Source organism: Pleurodeles waltl, chromosome 6 (genome assembly GCF_031143425.1).
Source record: "Pleurodeles waltl isolate 20211129_DDA chromosome 6, aPleWal1.hap1.20221129, whole genome shotgun sequence".
In the NCBI taxonomy this organism is placed as follows: domain Eukaryota; kingdom Metazoa; phylum Chordata; class Amphibia; order Caudata; family Salamandridae; genus Pleurodeles; species Pleurodeles waltl.
Genome location: NC_090445.1, coordinates 1,530,223,504 through 1,530,242,246, shown reverse-complemented (window position 1 = coordinate 1,530,242,246; position 18,743 = coordinate 1,530,223,504). Strand labels below are relative to the sequence as shown.

Here is an 18,743-nt window from a genome sequence, read left to right as displayed (position 1 = left end):
TAAAATTAAGGGGCCATCAGGCCTCCTTTTGTTTGATTATTCTCTCTGGAAGCTGTTTGGAGATTCACACCTAGCTGCTATTTAGGAAACAAAAGCACACAGCTTGCAATTACTTCACAGGTACTTAAGAGGGACATGGTTCCCACTTTGTTCAGTTCCTGCATATAAGAGATGGGTATGCACTGTAAGAATGTCAATGTGTTGGTCTGACCTAGTATCTACACAAATAAGAATTTAAATACCACTATTTTGTTTTATTTATTTGATAGTGCTACTCAACCCAATGCAGGGTGTCCAAGAGCTTTACATCATACAAATTATTATTATTCCCTGAGATATACTGGGCACAAAAAGATCTCTTAAGCAGATGCCTTACCCCCCACAAGATATTTTAAAATGCAGATTTTGCACCAATTAAGCAGAACTGATTTATTGCCACATTTCTCCTTTATGCCAATTTCTTTGTGGCACAGCCTCTAAAAAATACATTTATAAATTGAGGCCTAGATTTTGTGTCAAGATCTGCAAACCTTTTTTTGGCACAACCCCAAAGCAAAATCTAATTTGTTAAATATAGTAATGCGTTCAAATGTACTCATGATAGACCTGCTAAACATATGTCTTGAGGTGTTAAGATCTGATGCCACTTTCTGTGAGGTCATGGGTTGTGATGCCAAGTGCAATGTCACACACCATGATGTCTTGCGTTATGATGTCACTAGCATATTGCCTGACTTGGTCCGTCTTCCCACTTTTTTTTTATTTTTTTTACAACTTGTGCCCTGAGTATTTGTAGTTGCCAAGGATCACACCATTTAGTGAAACAGGTAAGGCGAGATTTTACGTTTTAACTCTCTACAATTTAGCTCCTAGAAGGGTATTTCTTTCTAACATTTACACTTAACGTAGATCCGCCCGAGTACAGATGTAAAGATACTACTTGTAAATGCCCTTTGTGAATTCTCACAAATCGTAAACTTAGATGTTTGGTCTAAACCTTTACCAAACGTTTACGTTTACCTTTGTGAATCAGGCCCAATGTTTTTTATCTAAGTAATAAAGGGTTGGATCACAGCGTAGCTAACAAGGAGAAGCCACGTTTCATTTTGGGCAGCTTGCGTAGCATTATTAGTTATGTTGTTGTTATTGTTACATACTTAAGCATATTGAAGTGTAGTATCCTTTCTGTATTAAACATTCTTGTTTGAATTGTATTATAATTTTTTTTAACTAATTTTACATTTTTATGAGTTGAGACAGATAAAAATGGCAAAGAATAACAGTTACATGAGGACACATTGGTGATAGTCAGGGCCACTAGAATTACGCAGCAGGGGAGAGCCAAATTATGTGGCAGGTTTGACTAAGTTATGCAGAAAGTAGAGGCAAATCATGCAACATAATGTGACACATTTTGTGATAGTCTTTCATTATTTTGTCATTTTTACACTTGGTAACACTCTCTGGGCTTAGGTTTCACCTCATTGGGACCAGCTTAACACCTAAATATAACAACAAGCAAAAGAGATGCTAGAAGTCAACTTTTGCAAAGAGGCCTTCCACTGTGCACCAACACATCTTGCTGTGCTTTTAGTAATTTTTTAAGCGTTTTTGTTCTGTAGAAAATGCAGCAGATGATGGATTTTGTGGCAAATGTGGCAACTCCATAATTATGTGAAAAACATTACAGCACACAATTGCATAATTCCAGTGGCCCTGGTGATCACCAACCCAGGCATCAGCAATACAGTGTTCGTATCAATGCATTTGCATAAAACTGCACACATTTCATAATGTTACAAGACAATACAGTGAGTGCAGCCGTGGCCTACGAAAGCATGTGTATAAGGCCCTAAATAGCAAGATACAGATTGACTGTCGCAGTGGTTAGATGATGTATTGTATTCTAGTCTGTCAGGTCTCTGAGTAGTGGCAGCATTTATTTCATGGGCATAGAATCCTTACTTCGATGTGTGGGTTAGGACAGAGGAGGTCGATGGTGCAACATCCTCATCTTCAGCAATGTGGAATAAAAAGGTACATATCAGACCTCAGATATCACTGAGTCTCAATGAAAGAAGTTGTAATTCTGCATATTTTAATCTGTGTTACAGAGGGCAAAGTCTCTTAGTCAATCTTCTGACGTGTATCATAATTGGCTCACCATGAATGTTCTATTACATACAGCGCCCCCCAGGTGATGTAGGGGTGGTGGAATGTCTGGGAGAAGGGGTATGGAGGTTCAGTGTGCAGGTTCACCAAGCTTTGCATGAGGTTATAACTTTCAGTACACAGTTCTTAACATAAGGCATAAAGGACCCGTGCCATACTGTATAAGGATATTGCAAGTCACAGACAAATAAATAGGAATGAGGCTAAAGGCTGAGTTCATTAGGTCGAAGTTGTCTGGTTTGCTAAAGACATTTAGGGGACATTTAGAAAGCTTCCCTCGGAATGTATTTCACCCTCTGCTTACCTTAGGCTGTGTGCTTTGTAACTCACATTTGCTTGGTTTCTATTTGCTAGCTGTATTTGATTTAGGCTGTGCAGCTTGAGTTTGTCCCTCCCGTGGAGCATTTCTTGTTTACTGTATCCTTCCACCAATGTTCGATGTCTGTAAACAGGCCTTTAAATATTGTTCTTATCTTGTCTCACCGTGGTTCAAAGACAAAGGTCAAATTATAGGCTGTCTTCCCATGGAGCTTTGTGTTTATGTTTCTTTCTCTGGATTCAAAGTGAGAGAACTTATATGACAATCATGCTGGGGGTGTGCTGGAGGAAGGATTTAGGAAGCTATTTTTTCTACCGTGCAACAAAATTTAAATGTCTGTAAATTAAATGTGCAGATACTTAAAAATATAAGTGTAGTGGAAAAAAATATTTTAAGATGATCGAAACAAATCAATACACTAAGTAATGACATTTCCACACATTAACATTTGTGTGCTGTATATTTGTATCAGCAAAACTATATGTCTGTGCAAATGTAATGGTCATTTCAGTTGAAGATGTGTTGCCTGTAATGCAGTGTGCTACCACACTATGCCAACCCCATTTTATGTCACTCCACTCTACTCTGCATCATTCCATGCCCCTGCAATCTACTCTGCATTAGTCCATTCTGTACCTTTCTACACTACTCTGTACCACTGTACTTTATGCCAATGCACTCTACCCCACTTCAGTCTAGGCCATGCCACTTTACTGTGCACCACTGTAGTCTGCGTCAGTGCACTCTACACTACTCTACTCTACACCATTGTTCTTTACTGCAGCACTCTACTCTACGCCACTGGACTATATGTCACTCTATTCTACTCTGCACTGCTGCATTCTACACCATTGCTCTCTACATCACTCTGCACCACTGCACTCTATGACCCTCTTCCCTGCAACAGTACACAATACGCCACTCTATTCTACTCTGCTGCATTCTACACCATTGCTCTCTACATCACTCTGCACCACTGTACTCTATGCCACTCTATGCAACTGCACTCTACACCACTTTACTAAAAACCAATGTACTTTATTCCAATCTACTCTGCACCATTGTACTCTGCACCACTTCACTCTTGACCACTCTACGACATTTCACTCTACAGAACACCGCTCCAACACTCTACTCCATTAAACTTTATTCCACTTTGTGCCACTATTAAACACTTTACTCCACTCTGTTACTCTCTACACAGCTGCCTCTTTACTCCACTTTATTCTATGACACACTACTCCACTCTATGCCACTCCATGACATTCTATTCCACTTCAATCTATGATACTCTACTCCACTCCACTCTACAACACTTCATGCCACTGCACTAAATGACAATGTACTATGCCCAATGACACCCTATTCAACTCTCTCCTCGGCACTCCACATTACTTTACTCCACTCTACGCAACTCCACTCTTCTTTATGCCTCTAGACTCTACTCCACTCTGATACTACTCCACTCTGCGACACTCTACTCACTCCTCGATACTCTATGCCACACCAATCGTCAGCACTCTATGACACGTCATTCTCCTTTATGCCATTAACTTATAGCCATGTTGAACAGCTGCCATGCTAGTTTACAACATGGTTAATACACACTGGCAAAGCCAATAGCTCTGCATACGTGAGACCTATTTGCTTTGCGGATGCTTGTTTATAAGGTATGGAACTCCAAGGTGACTTGCAGTATCCTTAACATATACACCAAGGTGTACAATAGCCCATATAATACATGGTCACACCATCCACTTAACCACAAGCCACTTAAAACCTTAGTGCAGCAGTTCCCAACCTGAGGTCCCCCCCTCAGGGGTCCGTGACACATTCTGAGGGGATCCGCAGGCCTGGGCTGGCAGAAAGGCACTTCTACAGCTGGGGCCTCTAGAAACACGTGCATTTTTATATTTATTACTTCCTTTGTGCAGCAGTTTTACAAGCACTGCAAAGTTCCTTGTACATCCAGCAACTTTCAACAGCAGCGGCACCTCCACTTAGGCGGATGAATGTCACCCCACTGCTCTGAGTAGTGCATAAAAGGAGAAATAAAATGATAATAAAACAATGTTATTATCATTTTATTTTTCAGTGCAGAGCCAGGTTAGGGTGGGGTGGATTTGTCTGTGTCACAGGGAGGAGGATTGGTATGTGCAGCATAAGTGCGCATGACGGATTAGCCGGCCAAACAGACATGTGCACTTAGCATTTCCCCATCCAGCTGCATTGCACAGCTGGGAGGAGAACATGCTAGTTTACAACATGGTTAATACACACTGGCAAAGCCAATAGCTCTGCATACGGGAGACCTATTTGCTTTGCGGATGCTTGTTTATAAGGTATGGAACTCCAAGATGACCTGCAGTATCCTTAACATATACACCAAGGTGTACAATAGCCCATATAATACATGGTCACACCATCCACTTAACCACAAGCCACTTAAAACCTTAGTGCAGCAGTTCCCAACCTGAGGCCCCCACCCCAGGGGTCCGTGACACATTCTGAGGGGATCCGCAGGCCTGGGCCGGCAGAAAGGCACTTCTACAGCTAGGGCCTCTAGAAACACGTGCATTTTTATATTTATTACTTCCTTTGTGCAGCAGTTTTAAAAGCACTGCAAAGTTCCTTGTACATCCAGCAACTTTCAACAGCAGCTGCACCTCCGCTTAGGCGGATGAATGTCACCCCACTGCTCTGAGTAGTGCATAAAAGGAGAAATAAAATGATAATAAAACAATGTTATTATCATTTTATTTTTCAGTGCAGAGCCAGGTTAGGGTGGGGTGGATTCGTCTGTGTCACAGGGAGGAGGATTGGTATGTGCAGCATAAGTGCGCATGACGGATTAGCCGGCCAAACAGACATGTGCACTTAGCATTTCCCCATCCAGCTGCATTGCACAGCTGGGAGGAGAACATGCAGCGCTCCCACTCCCTGTCTTAGTGCTGAACCAGGCTGCTCACTCCTATCACAACGCTACTGTCATGCTGGTGACAGCAGCGTTGTGATTAGCTTAGGGGAGTGTTCTTCAGTGCTGCCAGGCATCAGGAAGAGAAGAGGATGGAGGAGAGGCAGCAGCCATACACAGATGAAGTGTTTTCATCCCATGCCACTCCCGTTCCGTAGCAGCCACCACTGGATTTCGGGCAAAATTAAAAGCATCAAGATAACTCTGGTGATTAATGTAACTGTTGAGGAGAGGTAGGGGTTTTGTCTAGTGCCAGTTTTGACTCATCTAAGGTAGCGCAGATGGTTATTATGCCTGCTGCAAAGAACGTGTATCATACAAAGAACAGTATTTTATGTGCCTAGCACAGTGGGTTAGAGATTCTTTTGTTACTGTGCAGGTCATAAGTTACAATTGTAATCTAGCACAGTAAGCTATTAACTGCTATCAAAGAGCTGCATGCAAACTGCATGGCATAATTAGAAAGTTAAGTTTTGTTTTCCCAGTCTTTCATTTTCCTTATGCTGCTAATAAAGGGTTGTTTGTGTAGAAAAATACTCTTATTATTAAAGTCAATGCTAATCATTGTGCTATGTTCTGAATCCCGAGTTTGTGTTTCTCCACACTATGCACTCTTATATAATGCCTACCAGTACGGATGACATGTGAATCATAAACCTTATAGTTGTAAACAAAAGAATTACACGAGACAGATAGGCTATGGAGAGATGAGAGGCCCTTATGGTTTACTTACTTTCCCTGCCACATATTTATGTGAAAAAGCCTTCTCAGGCCTTATGTACCTAAAAAATAAAAACAGAAATTGCTTGGGAAATGTAGAATTTGACCTGAGGATTCCTAAATAAGACCAAACATTGGAAAGATAGTCACCTGAGATGCAGTGCCAACCTTCATATTAAAATTGTTCTATTCTTGTATATTTTTTCAATATAAAATAATCCGATCTTTAGTAATTCAAGTGTTTCTTTGGTGTGAACTTGCTTGTGTTTTTTTTGCGACTTACTGTGTTCATGTTTGAAATTTAAATCATACAAATTGCTTGGGGGTCCCTGGCTTCCAGTAGTGATTCCGTGGAGGTCCACAGGAGTCAAAAAGTTGGGAATTACTGCCTTAGTGCGATACTTCTGTCATTGTCAGCTATTAAAATAGAGCAGAAGAAAGAAAAGCAACTTTCCATTTGTTGGTGCTTTAAACAGCTGCTTTAATTATGTTCTGTGTCCTAACCTGCCTTTCACCTTGGTTGCTGGCTCTGGCAGAAGGCATTGTGAGGCAGAACTGGACTGTAATAACCTTTTAGTAGTCGAGTTCTGATGTCTTTTCTTTATAATCGGTGATTTGTTGCACCAGACATAGCCGATTATCTAGAAATGAACGACTGCTGTTTATACAGGGATCACAGAATCCGTGTATTAAATATTTTGTAACACCAAAATATCCTTCAGTGTAAATGCTCCCAGTTTTGACTGATGTGGAGCTGACCTGCTCAGATCACACAGAGGAGCAGAAGTGTTATTAGAACTATGGTTTCTGAGCACAGTTTACAGTTATTGTATCTGATCATTTTAGATATCTCTAGGGCAGTTTCAATTTGCATGAGGTGAGAGGCATGATCGGTGCGGGGCACAAAAAAAGGTATGTTCTTCATTTTCTCCCTCCTACCTTTATTTGCTTGGTGCATGAAGATGCCGGTCAGTCAACATTTTTATTTCACATTTGGTCTAAATACTTTGTGAAGGTAAATAACAATAAAACATAGTTTCAAACTGTGACAACATGCCTTCCCTTCTCCCTATTTCATGTCCAAACTATATGATTGTGTACATTTATTAGAGCCTGTATTTCGCAAACAATGTGCGATTTGTATAGGGTCAATTGAAAAGTCCCCAAGGCTGTCCCTCCCCCCAGAAATTTATTGTCTCCTACACCCCTGCGTAGACGGACAAAGTTACAGGAGTCCAGCCTCAAACCAATTCAGACTGAGACTACTGTTCTTCTGCTAGCCACGGGAAGCACTGTGACTGCGTGGCCAGTACAAATTATTTGAAACCATCAAGGCACATACTGCTGTATTAGTTTATTTAAAAATACAACATGTTGATTGGTATTTATTTACATTTTCACTATTTCTGTGAAAAGTATTTGAATATATTATGCCCAGGGTTCCATATTGTTCTTCTTTCTTTCACAACTCCTGGAGGCAAATCAACACCTTTGCTGTAGTGTAAACAGACCCCTGGTCTGTTTGAATTTATCTATTGCCCTCATTATTCTCTCTAGAAAGATTTAGGTCTCTACATACTCTATAAGATTTCTGAGCTAGACTTTGGGTCATTTTCCTGCCTCTTGGCTGCATTATTGGTAGTATAGCTTTAGATTGTTTGTGATTGGGCCACCAGAACTTCACAGCATAGCCCAGAGGATGCCATATAATAATGTATGTAATAGTTACCTTTTTCATTCTATTCTAAGGTTCGGTTTGATCCCCACTTTGGAATCTCACCCTAAATGGATTACCTTACATTTTGTAAAATGCTGTATTTATTAAATGCAGGTTATTTAACTGCGGACCAAATTGTTCATTTCACTTGTTTGTTCTGCCCTTCCAACAGAACAAAGATGATTGCTACAAGAGCTAGCCAAATCAACATAACATATGAAATTGCTGTCACCCTAAAATGTTCTGTGTGACAGGTGAGAACCCACAGCTCTTGAATAGGTTTATTACAGTTTGTGCAGTGGGTACCTTGCTAAATTAGCAAGTCAAAAATGTAACAATGCTATTTGATATAGTATGCCACCCATGATTCATTTGCTTTGCATTCTGACATTTTTCAGTTCCAGGGTGAAATATTCCTCATTTTCAGCCATAACATTTCTGGCAATAGTATACATTTGGAGTGTAACTTTGTAAATTTTTTATGATTTGTCTGAACCAAGAATCCATTTATACTCTGGTTGCATGCCCTACTTGTTTACTGTTTTTGTGTTTTCTTAAATCCCATTTATTCCCTTTCATTAGCCCATTAACGGTATTAACGTTCTGAAGATCTTATTGTGATTTGCTCAAAGGCATATCCCCATTTCCAGTCCAAATGTACTATGGCTTAAGAAAGCATTGAAAACATTGGGCTTAGTAGGGATCTTTGTGTAATTACAAACAAATCTTGAATTTTAAATCTTTCCATTTGGGTATAAAGTTATAACTGTTTAAATACATCCATGCCAGGGTTAAACATCCCATTGAGGAACTTTATTACTTTTGTCTGCACACACCTTATGTCTCTATACACCCTATGTTTTGCGTGCAAGTATTCTTCTCTTCAGACTAGCATCATCTTCTGTTTCCTTTCTACAAAGTTTTATTTAAGATTGGCATCACTATTTGGGGGTTATTACAACTTTGGAGGAGGTGTTAAACCGTCCCAAAAGTGACGGTAAAGTGACGGATATACCACCAGCCGTATTACGATTTCCATAGGATATAATGGACTCGTAATACGGCTGGTGGTATATCCGTCACTTTACTGTCACTTTTGGGACGGTTTAACACCTCCTCCAAAGTTGTAATAACCCCCTTTGTGTCCTTCATGGTCTTCTGCCTTCCTTACATATCGCATTGCTTTGGATCAAGACCAGATTTTTGTCTGCTGAATAGTTCCTTCGTTTTTTTAATGTCAGCTTAGATCCGGCAAGTCAACATAACACGTCTAGCTATTTCAGTTTTTTTTATGTCACACATAAAGTTAATTCTGATGAACTCCTTTGTTTTGCATTCCAAGTACCTTCTGCCAGAAAAACTAGGGCCTGATTTAAAGTTTGGTGGTCAGAAAGTGTCTGTTAGGTTGGCAGAGGACATCACCTCGGCTATCCCGAAGGTTCTCTGTCTGCCAAATTTGGAGATGGCTGCCTGCCTAGCGGCCATCTCTGTAAATTGAAAGGAACTGCTACTATGGGGATTCCTTTCAATGCACTGAACGTTTGGTGTACAGGCGTCATTGGTTTTTGATGGCCCTGCATCAACCATTTGACATTTTTTTGTTTTTCAAAAACAAACTCCTACAGTGGGAGTTTGTTTCAGAAAAAACAAATAAGTAATGCCCTCCATAATTTGAATATTTTCTTCCAGAGTGTGGTGTTCATTATTGCTTTTTTTCTTATATCTCACTGCTGGGTTTATCCTGGTGGCAATGGACAGGAAAAAAAAAAAAACATCAACCCTATTAGGCGGGCGGTGTAATGTCCTTTCTCCGGCAGTCCCTATTCTACTGGGCTGCCAGAAGAAGTATTCTGGTGATGGAGCCAAAGTGGGCTCCTTTGACAGAATATGAAAGGTCCGCCATCTATAAATGAGACAGGAGGACTGAGTGTTGGGTGGGTAAGTTTGCTACTGAATATTCTGCCTGCCAAACTCTAAACACAGCCCTAAATTATTTCTCAAATGATTGATTGCTTTTCTGGGCTCTGCAAAAACATAGAACGTCTTCTAGACACACTAGTAAAGACACTACTATTGTTAGACCTGGCATCCTTGGCAGGGTTTCCTCTTGCCTTCAGACCACCTGTTCTTCTTACCTGGTTTTTGCTAACTTTAGGATTCTGGGCACTTTACCACTGATAACCAGTGCTAAAGTGCATGTGCTATCTGCTTACAACATAGTAACATTGGCTATCCACAAATGGCATATTTAATTTACTTATAAGCCCCTAGTAAAATGCTCTGCCTTTGCCTGTCAATTAAATGCTATGGGTGGGCCTGAAGAACTGATTGTGCCACCGAATTCTGTAGCGCTTTAAACATAAATCAGGCCAGCCATTGCAGAACCTGTGTGTGCAGTTTTAAACTGCTATGTCGACCTGGAAAGTTATTTCCCCTACCAGGACCAAACCTTCCTTTTTAATAAACATCCATCACCCTTAAGGTAGGCCCTGGACAGCCACAAGGGCAGGGTGCAGTATATTTAAAACTTTGGGCATGTACTTTTTAAAGTTTTACATGTCTAGGGAGTGAAAAACTCTTACATTTGTTTTTCAGTACTGCAAAGCCTATCGCCCCATAGGTTAACATTGGGATTGCCTTATTACATTTTATAAGTGTAATTTCCAAGTGGGAAGAGATGGGTCCCCCAAGTCTGGGGTCTCTGGAATCACAATTTACAATCCCAACTTATGGTTAAGTCTAATTTTAAATTGTAATTCTGAAAATGCCACTTTAGAAAGTTGCAAAAAGAATAGATGATGGATGGAATGCAGAGAAAATCAAACATTCACCCTCAATCACAGATCTAGGTTTAACCCATCAGTTTTTTTTACTTGCCATACCATTCCAGTTTAGACCCAGCCATATGCAAATCAGTCTTGACCCTGTTCCCCATGGGAACAGTCCAGCCCGAACTGCCAGGCCCTCCCTGGACCAGAAACATACATCCTGGGACCGGTTTGAGGGTATCACCCTTCATCAGCCAGGCTAACTTGAATCTGGCGGCATAGCAAGCACGGGACCTACGTCTGGGCATACCTTTCTCACTTGGTGTGACAAATGCAAAAACAACAGATGATGGACAGAATGCAGAGCAAATCAAACATTCAACCCCAGTCACAATCCATCAGTTTTTTTTGCTTGCCATGCCATTCTAGTTTGGACCCAGCCATATGCAAATTAGTCTTGATCCTGTTCTCCATGGGAACAATCGAGCCAGAACTGCCAGGCCAGTTCCTCCCTGGACCAGAAACAAGCATCCTGGGACTGGTTTCAGGGTATCACCCTTCATCAACCATGCTAGCTTGAATTTGGTGGCATAGCAAGCATGGGACCTACATCTGGGCATACCCTTCCCACTTGGGGTAACAAATGAAAAAACAACAGATGATGGACGGAATGCAGAGAAAATCAAACATTCACCCCCTGTCACAGATCTGGGTTTAACCCATCATTTGTATGCTTGCCATGCCATTCCAGTTTGGACCCAGCCATATGCAAAGCAGTCTCGACCCTGTTCCCCATGGGAAAAGTCCAGCCCGAATTGCCAGGCCAGGTCCTCCCTTGACCAGAAACAAGCATCCTGGGACCGGTTTGAGGGTATCACCCTTCATCATCCAAGCTAGCTTGACTGGTGGCATAGCAAGCATGGGACCCATGTCTGGGCATACCCTTCCCACTTGGGCCGACAAATACAAAAACAGGGTCAAGACTGATTTTCATATGGCTAGGTCCAACCTGGGGTGCCATGGTGAGCAGAAGAACAATGGATTAAACTCAGATCTGTGACTGGGGGTGAGTGTTTTAAATCATCTAGTGCCTTCTGCCCTTTTCTGGATTCTAAATATACATCTGAGTGGGTGACAGCTGGGCTCTTCTGCATTGCCTCAGGTAGCCACACACAAAGGCAGCTTAGGCGTGACTGATAGACCATCAACATTCAGATGGCCTATCCTGGGGAGGATGGGAGAGAGGAGCTGACATTTATATCTGAATGGGCTGTGTCCTCAACTCACAGGAAGGGCTGCATAATCCCTGTAGTTAGTCTGGAGCCAGAGCAAGAAAGTCAGGTACCCTATGCACTTCAGAGGTCTCTCTTTGAAGTCTCCCCACTTCAAAGGCACCACATAACTCAGTATACTTCTGGACCTGAGGGCATTCTGCCAGAAAGAAGGACTGCTGTGCTGCTGAGGAGACTGTCACTCTGCTGGACTTTGTTGGACTCCTGCTCTGCTACCATCCTTGCCTGGGAGTGAGAAGGACTGGACCTGCATCTTTCTATCCACAGAACCCAAGTAACTACAAGGGCTTACTGGCTTGCCTCCTGTTCTGAAGTGTCAGGGACACCAAAGACCTCCCTTCCATTTACAAACAGCACCTAGACTGTGCTTGCTGCAAGGCTTGCTCTGCCAGGTTGTGCCAACACAGTCCACAGCCTTTGGAAATTAGTATAAAGTGCTGCATCTGCCAAAACCTGTGCATCGATGTGTTGTGCAGTTGTGAACCTACGCATCAACTGCTGTGAGATCAGGATCGATACATCACCGGTGGCAGGTACTGGACTGGCGCATCTCACTCAGAACCGCCGCATCGCTTTTGAAACCACTGCTTCAGAACCAACGCAACCCCACCACTGTGTGAAGAATATGGACACATCTCCCTCCTAGCATGGATTAACCTGGGGCATCACATTTGGAACCACAACACTTGGAACCGACGCATCTCACTTGGAACCGACGTATCGCTGCAGTTGCATGGAGAAATGTGGCGCAACAACCCCAACTACGTGGGGATTATTAATTTATCTTGTGCTGTGAGAAGGATTAAGGTACTGTTGCTCAGTAGGCCCTGCGTGGGTTCTGTAGCCAGCCTGCACTACATTATGGGTTGCCTGAACTCTTGACTTTGTCCCTGTCCAGCGTGACCAGATATCTCAATAGGCATTTATTGATTCTAAGTGCTACTTGCAGATTTATTTAAAAAAAATCATATTGCAACTTCTATTTATTAGATTTTTGACATTTTGGTCTTGCTTTGTTTATTAAATTAAAATCTATTTTTCTAACTAGGGATGGTGTCTTTTTGTTTATTATTTTCACTGATTTACTGTTTTAAGTGTTGCACAAATACTTACACATTGCCTCCTAAATTAAGCCTGCCTGCTGTGTTTCAAGCTACCAGAGGGAAAACACAGGTTAATTTATGGTGTGTAACTGATTTACCCTGACTAGGACTGTGGTCTCTGCTTCCACAGGGTGCATACCTCTGCCAACCAGAAACCCAATTTCTAACAGCTAGTATCTAAAGTAATTCCTTTTCAACTTGCTGCAAGAAGAATGTTGCCGATCCATTCTGACTTTTGTCCTTGTTATTGCTATACTATACTTTTTTGAAGAATAGAGTAAAGTTATGTTGTTCTCCACCATATTCTTATTTTCTGTTTTATTTCTGTTTACCCAAATTATTTTTGAAACACTATGTCACCTTCTGTGTGATTCTCTGACGTACTAAATAAGAGCCTCAAATTAATAAATCAATCATTTTTTTATGATTCGAATAAAGATTTCTCTCAGGCTTTCTCGTCATCTAAAAGCAAAGAAGTTCACTTCCCAGGCACACTTGGGCTCTGCTAGTGCCCAAGCATGGGAGCTGTAAGATGTTTGCGTTAGTGATTCTTGTTGAGAGAGCTGCAGAGAGCAGTTGAGGGTTAAGGGGTTATGTCTAATGGGTTAAGAGAGCTGTAATGTGGATTTCCTTTGGCAGTAAGGCTTTCTACTGGTTATTCCTTAGTTGCACGGAGTTTAGTGTAATTGACCAGGCTCCTGGGATTTAATCTAGTAACTCAGGAGGCCAGTTCCTCCTCGTTCACAAGATGTTGCTGTCCTGAGTGTTGTCTCCACTGTTCTGGACAGAGAATCATGTATTGGAGTTCTGGGAATGGAGCCTGTCCTTGGTGGAGACTTCATAATAATTTCAGTTCTGAATAATAACACACACTGAAAAAATACTTATCAATTTTGTTTCTCTGATATCCAGTGTCCGATCTAGAGACCTGCTTATGGAAGAGAACATAGACGACATAAAGGAGGCATCAAGCCTCTCTTTCACAGTGAACTGTAAGCAAGAAGATGGAACCGAAGCAGAGTTGGAGAATATTCAGCAATCCTTTCAGAGGTTTCGGAAAAAGCGTCAGGTAGGAGACATTGAACATGATTTGTTATAAGTTGGCATAACTTCAGAATTGTGTGAATGAGTTACTTTTACGTTTTTTAAATGTGTTTTTATTATGATTACACAACATAAACAGAAGTGAAGACAATCAGGTTATACATATCAGTTTGCTACATATATTCTGTACACAGTCATACTGACAGTTACATCTTAATAGCTTAGTATGTAAACAACGGCTTATAGGATCTCCAATGCGGTAGTACTGTTGAAGGGGAGGGGATAGAGAATCCGTGGAGGTACTTTTACCTATTTAAGGTCCATTTGCCTCAACCTCTGAGCACTAATAGTATGTGAAAGTACAAGCTCTGGTGCAGACCAAGGAACTATACTTTGCAACAATAATTCATGGAACATATTGAATTACTTCCATGTATGAGAGAAGCAAAGGAAATCAATGAGAAACTGGGAGGCATTCATAAATCGAAGACTCTAGAGGAAGACTTCAGTTAATTCAGGTTTGCCACAGTAGAAGAAATGGCAAAATTATCTACTGTACAATAGTTGCAGCAGTGTTTCAGGATGTGCTGGTTTAGGTATAAGGGTGGTAGATGAAGGTGAAAAGGGAGTAGTGTTGGAGTTATCAAAATAGATGACCTCGTAGTGGTAGAGTAAATTAAGGATGTGAGGAGAGCAAATGAGTGTTGGGATGCAGGGAGGGAGATATAACCAGCATCAAAGGGAAGCTGTGTTATCTCCTGCAAATAGTATTGGTGCTAAATCACCCAGAGAGATGGTCAGCTCTAAGAGCTCCATTTGTACATTGTACTCTGTTCAATAAGCCACATCTGGAATATTATGCACAGTTTTGGAGGACACATTTTGAGTATTATGTCCTGTTCTCGAGGCAAAATCTGGTTTATTGTGTCTGGCATCAGGGGCACCTGGAGTAACAGTCACAAATATGAGATTGGAGGAGAAAAGGACTAGCACCCATAAATATCATTCACTTTAAATGTGTCAATTAGTACAAGGTGAGGCCCATGGACGATAAGAGTGTCCTGGGTGAAGGGGTGGGAGTGAAGTTGGGGGGAGGGGTTATTGTGGTGCGTTATAAAGGTTTTGTTATTGTCGACACATCTTACCTTCAAGGCAACATCCATTTGCCCTCCACCAGCCATTGGTTGTAGGTGGGCATATATGTACATCTGTTTCTAATAAACTTAATAATACAGAGTTAAACCATAAATATGTCAATTAAATGAAAACTTCCATACTAGTGTTAAGTATTCCATTGTGTAGCACTATCAAATATGTGAATGCATTCTCACAGGAGTATTCTCACACATATAAGAATGGACGGGGGTCAGGAGTAACACTCCCAATATGAAAATGGAGGGGAACAGAACAGACACACACAACTATGAGAACGGAGAGGTACATAAGTAATGCCAAAAATGTTCATTTCCAAATACATATTAGTGGATCCTGGAAACATCTATCTGATACATGGGCACAAAACTAGTGAATGAATTTGAAATTCATGGTATAGAGTCTATTGAGAAGTAGGGATGATGGATGAGAAGTAGGGATGATGGAAGAAAAGCAGGGATGATGGATGAGAAGTAGGGATGATGTATGATGGATGAGAAGAAGGGATGATGGATGAGAAGCAGGGATGAGGAGTGAGGAATGAGGAATGAGGATGTCTTAAAATGGATGTTGTACACTTGCTCTTGTACCCTCATGCCCCCGAAGCTCATTTTTGTCCTTCATAGGAATATCCCCATTCCATGGCTCACTTACAGTCCTCCCACTCCCCACGATAGGCTATTTTCTGGATGCTGCTTTCTTTATTCCATCCTCACTGATATGGGGTGTCCTTTTCAGTGGCTTATCTTCAAATGCAATGATTCCACACTAAGGGTTGTTAATACAGCTGCTGCCATCGAGGTATGGTTTTGGGCCCGACCATGACTGATTTCTCTCAAAAAGATTTCAGGCACCCAACAATAAACTCCAATCTACTTTTTGTATCTTAAATACAACAGATTTCATAGTGTTAAATATGGGACAATTAATAACCAGATGAGAAAGTATATAGGCCCTCATTATGTCACTGCCGGTAATGACCGCCTACCGCCGTGGCGACGGCCACCAAAATACCATCGCCACGGCTACCTACCATCCGCGATATTATGACCGTAGGTGGAATTCCGTCCGAAGGCTGGCAGAATTCCAGCTGCGGACATGATACAGCCTGGTGGTGTTCTGCAGGCTGCCAGCAGCAGCGCCTCCTGCCATCCCGTCTCCTGCCGGAGGACCCCCTGCAAGCAGGTAAGTCAGGTGCTTCGACAAGGGAGGGGGGTGTTGTGTGTGTGTGGGGGGTGTGTGTATGTTTGTGTGTGCGTGCATGCAGGTGTGTGGCATGTGGAATGCATGTGCGCATGCATGGTTGTGAGTGCGTGTATGTTGTGTTTTGTGAATGTGTGGGTGCTTGTATGTATCTCATTGTGTGTGGATGTGTGTGTGAATGGATGTATGCATGCGTGGGTGAATGTGGGTATGAGTGTGTGTGTGTATGATAGTGCATGAATGTGCATGTATGTCGTGGGGGGTCTGGAGTGGGAGGAAGAGGGTGGGGAGGGGTAGGGGGAGTGGAAGACCCCTATCAGTGACAGGGAATGAATTCCCTGTCATTGATAGTGCCTACCGCCATGGTTTTCTTGCCGTTAAGGAAGCCACAAAACCCATGACGGTAGGCAGGGTCATAATCCCGTGGCTGGGACAGTGACGGCTGCCTGGCTGGAGGCTGTAGTCTTCAGCCCGGCGGCTGTTACCACCCTGGCGGACGGCGTGGTACAGTGGCGGTATGGCTCGGGCCAAACCGCCAATGTCATATTTTGTGGAAGAGTATCGCCAGCCTGTTGAGTGAGTCTCCGAGAATGCACCACTCGCAGGAGCTTATGCAGCACCTACTGTCTTTGGTGAATACCACACAAACAACCTGCATGGGGCAGCAGTTGGGTGTCCTTGAGTTTCTTACACGCAGTCCTGTTCTTGAAGATATGCAGAGGTCAAGGATCTGCTGGCAAGTCACCTGTGCCACTGGCTTGAATATTTCCTATGAGATCATTGATGGTGAGGATGCTGAAGAGCAGAAGCGGGCTGAAGTGATGAGCCTTGAGTAGTTGATGGTAGTTGTTCCCAGTGGGAATTGGTCTGGAGGTAGGTGTATAAATCTTTGAGGAAGAAGTTCTCTGCGGGAGTCTCTCAAAGGTCGTGTGAATGAAAGATGCCAGTAGAAGTACATCTGGATTCTGAAATTCAGAAATAATTTGGTGGACCAGCATGTCTTATACCATTTTCAGTGGAAGGTGGTGGTCTAGAGAGTGATCAGGTCAGGTGGGCGGAGGTAGAACTGTTGGTGAATGAATAAATAGTGATTTAAAAGTGTTAACAATGCGTTTCTTTCATGGTCTTGGTGTTCAAGGTGAATGGTACCATTAGAAGAGAGGAAAGATTAGGGTGGAAGCTAAATCTAAATTTTCTGGCATTAAAGGTGTTTTTTTCATTGGTGGAAACGTGGGTGATGACGTTCCACATGAGAAGTATCACAGTCCCTACAGCTCTGGCAGCTGGCATTGGTTCTTTTAGAATGTGCTATATAGCACAGGATATTATTTCCAGTCTCCTGCACTGCAGGGGTTGTTAGCACAAGAGCCGGCAACTTGAGTAAAGTGTGCAATTCTCCAGGGAAGCCTGAAGACTTCAAACTATATGTGATTTAACCACTCACTGGAAAACTATATGTAATTTAACAACTCACTGGAATACTAGGTGTGACAAGTTTACCTCTTGGAATAGCAAATGTCTGGCCCCTTAAGGGATAGCCTGATGATGGATCGATGAGGAGCAACCTTGTAAGCCCTTTTTCCAACTCTTCAGGCAAGCCCATGATGCTTAGGGCCACATATAAGAAGATCCGGTTTTGCGACTCGCAAACTGCGAGTCTTACCGACTCGCAATTTGCGACTCGCAAAACCGGATGCACAACATTGTCAATGACACTGTCTGCGATTCGCATTGGGAATGCAAATTACCTACCTCATGTATATTTCTGATTCTGCAAATCGGCCCCTTTGTGACTATAAAAATGCTTCGTACTTCTGGCCCTTAGTCACCACAGTGGCCCTATTTTAGACTTGCCATGCCTGATTTTTCAGTCTTGTGGATCTGCTTCCCCTGAAGAAAGACCTCCTGTCCATCAAAGTAGAGAGAGTGCTACACCACAGCCTACCATTGTTCACCTTAGGTGCTTAGTTCTCAAAGAGCTCATGTATGTATCTTGTCAGACAGCTGTGTTGACTCAATGCAAGAGCACAATCTAACAAAGACTACTAACCTGCATGTGGCGATTGTGGAGTCTACCAACAAGTTGAGAAAGAGCGAGAGCTTACAGCTATGGTAAAATTACCTTGTGTTTATTATATTACACTTATTTCAGAGGCTCTTTTTCGTTATCAACACTTCATGCTGACCCTAAGGCATAGAGCCAAAAAATACACACTAGTTGGCTCCATGATTCAAGAAAGGAGACTGGCGAGGGAGTGCATACTTGCAGGGAAGGGGAA

At 42.3% G+C, this 18,743-nt stretch overlaps 1 long non-coding RNA gene across 1 annotated transcript in view; it reads left to right on the top strand.

Annotated features, from left to right (window-relative positions):
• LOC138301061 (uncharacterized) overlaps window positions 1-18,743 on the top strand; it is a 330,240-nt gene that overhangs the window by 1,757 nt on the left and 309,740 nt on the right. The window contains exon 2 of the long non-coding RNA XR_011205057.1: window positions 13,978-14,134. This is a non-coding gene — a long non-coding RNA (uncharacterized lncRNA). The remainder of the gene's footprint in view (window positions 1-13,977; window positions 14,135-18,743) is intronic.